At 52.7% G+C, this 2,778-nt stretch overlaps 1 long non-coding RNA gene across 1 annotated transcript in view; it reads left to right on the top strand.

Moving 5' to 3' along the window:
• The window catches only part of LOC111553674, a 6,077-nt gene that overhangs the window by 2,501 nt on the left and 798 nt on the right, over positions 1-2,778 (top strand). The window contains exons 3-4 of the long non-coding RNA XR_002735032.1: positions 1,544-1,766; positions 2,492-2,578. This is a non-coding gene — a long non-coding RNA (uncharacterized LOC111553674). The remainder of the gene's footprint in view (positions 1-1,543; positions 1,767-2,491; positions 2,579-2,778) is intronic.

The following is a 2,778-nucleotide window of genomic DNA, read 5'->3' as shown; positions in this document are numbered from 1 at the left end:
AAGGAAGGAAGGAAGGAAGGAAGGAAGGAAGGAAGGAAGGAAGGAAGGAAGGAAGGAAGGAAGGAAAGAAAGAAAAAGGAATTCCTAGCTAGGCTAACCGGGAGAGTTACTGTCAGTTTCCAAAAGGGTCTTCATGGTCACTTCTGAGCCTCGCTGGCTGGGTGAAGTTATTAGCCCAAGGGTGCCACAGGGCTTTTGCACATTCATCTGCATTATGTCTGGCCAGGCAGAGGGCTTTCCCTGCACTGATTCTCCTGGAAGCCTGGGGTTCGCAGCACAGACTGGAAAGTAAGGTACACAGAGGGGAGGGACTGAACCAGGTCCCACTGCATATGAGTACATACAAAATACTGCTTTTCCTGCACCGATTTTCCTGGAAGCCTGGGGTTAGCAGCATAGACTGGAAACTAGGGTACACAAAGGGGAGGGACTGAACCAGGTCCCCTTACATGTGAGTACATGGAATTACTTAGGCTAGGAAGCCAGGCCTTCTAAGCAGCTAGGGCCAACAGAGCAGGAGCCAGGAGGAATACTTTTATGAACAAACTTATTTTCCAACATCAGGAAAAAAGAAAGTTGGCTGTTGGGAGTGATAAGGAGAACGAATGATGAGGAGCTCAAATCAGGTGGACACCTGATTGAGATGATCCTTCTTTTCTTCAGAAAAGAGTACCACACTGGCTGTCAGCTGTGTGACCTTGAGGCAGTCACTCTCCCTCTCAACGTTCTCATCTGCCAGGTGAAAGGGCTGGGCTTCAATGAGCTTGGTTCCCTTCCAGCAATGATGCTTGTGTACTGCACCTGTGCTAGGAATACTAGTAAGGAGGTCTCCATGCTAAAATCAGTGTTCCCGGATTCCTCGTGGCCCACAGCAGCTTTCTCAGCTTTGAGCTGAAGGCTCTGGGTAACCTGATCCCAGCCCATCGGTCCTGTCTTATCTCCCACTCACCATTTCCTGTGGATTACTTATTGTTCTATCCTCCCAGCCTCCATGGCCTTGTTTGCACCTGCTACCAGCAAAGCACACCCCTCCTGCCCCAGTGCCCTCGCCTGAAAATATCCTGTTAGTCTTTCAGCTGTCAGTGAAGATGGCCCCCTTTTCAAGAACCCTTCCTGGAATCCTGAGTTTGGGGGTCCTGATCTTCCCAATCCCATATCCACAGTCACTGCCTTCACCTGAATGCGATTGCAATTCTCTAACCCTTCAATTCAACAAATATTTCGGAATGATTATTAGCATGTGCTGTGACAATGACAAATTCCAATACAGGAAGACATGAATCAAATGATCATGTTCATCCATGCATGATTAGAAACAGGGAAGGGTAAAGAAGGAAGAGAAAATGGCTTCCTGAGAGCTTGCCTGGGGTCTGGAAGGATGAACACGGAGCTGGGGTCATGGAAAGAAGCCAGGAGAGGTGAGTGGGCTGGGTTGGCCTCTTGAGGCTGGGAGAGGTAGATGGTGTGTCTTGATCAGAGGAGCCATCTGGGAATCCTTTGATGGTTTTAAAAAGGGGAGTAACAGATCCAGTTTTTATTTCAGAACAATCATGCTGGCTGCTCATGGAGAATGGCCTGGAGCACTGGGTCTCCGCCCCAGCTGCCTGGGAGAAACTGTGTTGAAGGAGCCATATCCCTTGGCCTCCCCTCCAGACTCCAGACATCCCCAGTCACCTGGCTGGGAGGGAGGCAAAAGAGAAACAGGGGCGCACCTGGGGTCCCTGCAGGGGTCCAGCCGGGATATGGGGGCAACTTGGACAGGGATGGTGGCAGAGGGATTGGGCTCAGGGGGCGTTTGGGAGATGAAAAGGGCAAGGCTTGGCCATGAATTCCTATAAGATGAAAGAGAAGGAATTGTCAGGATTGAGCCCCAAGTTTCTAGCTTGTGCAAATAAATAGAAAGGGGGCATCCACTGGGCTTGAGAGCATGGGGAAGGGGTGTTGGAGACTCTTCTGGGGACCCCTGCAGACTCCTGTAACCCCTTTGAGTTCTCGCAGGCAGAGGCCGTGGTGGGGGGGGCGGGGAGCAGGCCTTGGCAGGGTACCCGCCCGCCACCAGGCACCCTCCATCCTAGTAGCCCTTGGGGAGACACACTGTGGTCCAGAGGAAGGGTACGGAGAGGCAGAGGAAGCCAACCAGTGTTCTTGGACAGCCCACCATGTGGTCAAAGGACCAGGCAGCTTGTTTGGAAGCGTCTCTGAGGCACAAAGTGCCAGGACTCCACGCTCCCTGAGCCCTCCCAGCAGGAAAATGAAAACTCAGCAATGGGCTCCCAGGGAGGCGGGGCTGGAGGTGCCTTCCCTTTATGAGAGGTCTGCAGAGCAATTCCTGCCGCAGGGGTTTCTGAGCAGTCAGAACATCTGCCCACGTTGATGTCTACCAGCCACCTGATTTGGTGGCCTGGGGCCTTTGGGTTGGGGGAGTGGGATCTTAGGCCTGTTTTTTGGGGTAATACATTTTGTGACCTTGGATGAGTCACTTATCTCACAGATCCTGGGATGGGCAGGAGGAGGAGTGAGATCCATCCTGCCCTCTCCCTAGAGGCTCACCAGCTCTCTGGAGACAGACACGCCCTGGGTGAAGAACAGATCCCATTCGGCCAGGCAGTTTCCTGGAGGAGGAGGAGGGAGAGGAAGAAGGCAGGAAGAGGAGGGGAGGGTGCAGAGGGGGAGAAAGGAAGGAGGGGAGGAGGAGGTGAAGAGAAAAGGGAGGAGGAGGAAGGAAAAGGAGAAAACCTGTTTTCTGTCTTTAACTGTCCTAGGGGCTCTGTGCTCCTC

Source organism: Piliocolobus tephrosceles, chromosome 6 (assembly GCF_002776525.5).
Source record: "Piliocolobus tephrosceles isolate RC106 chromosome 6, ASM277652v3, whole genome shotgun sequence".
Classification (NCBI taxonomy): Eukaryota; Metazoa; Chordata; class Mammalia; order Primates; family Cercopithecidae; genus Piliocolobus; species Piliocolobus tephrosceles.
This window is presented reverse-complemented; position numbering and strand designations above follow the sequence as displayed.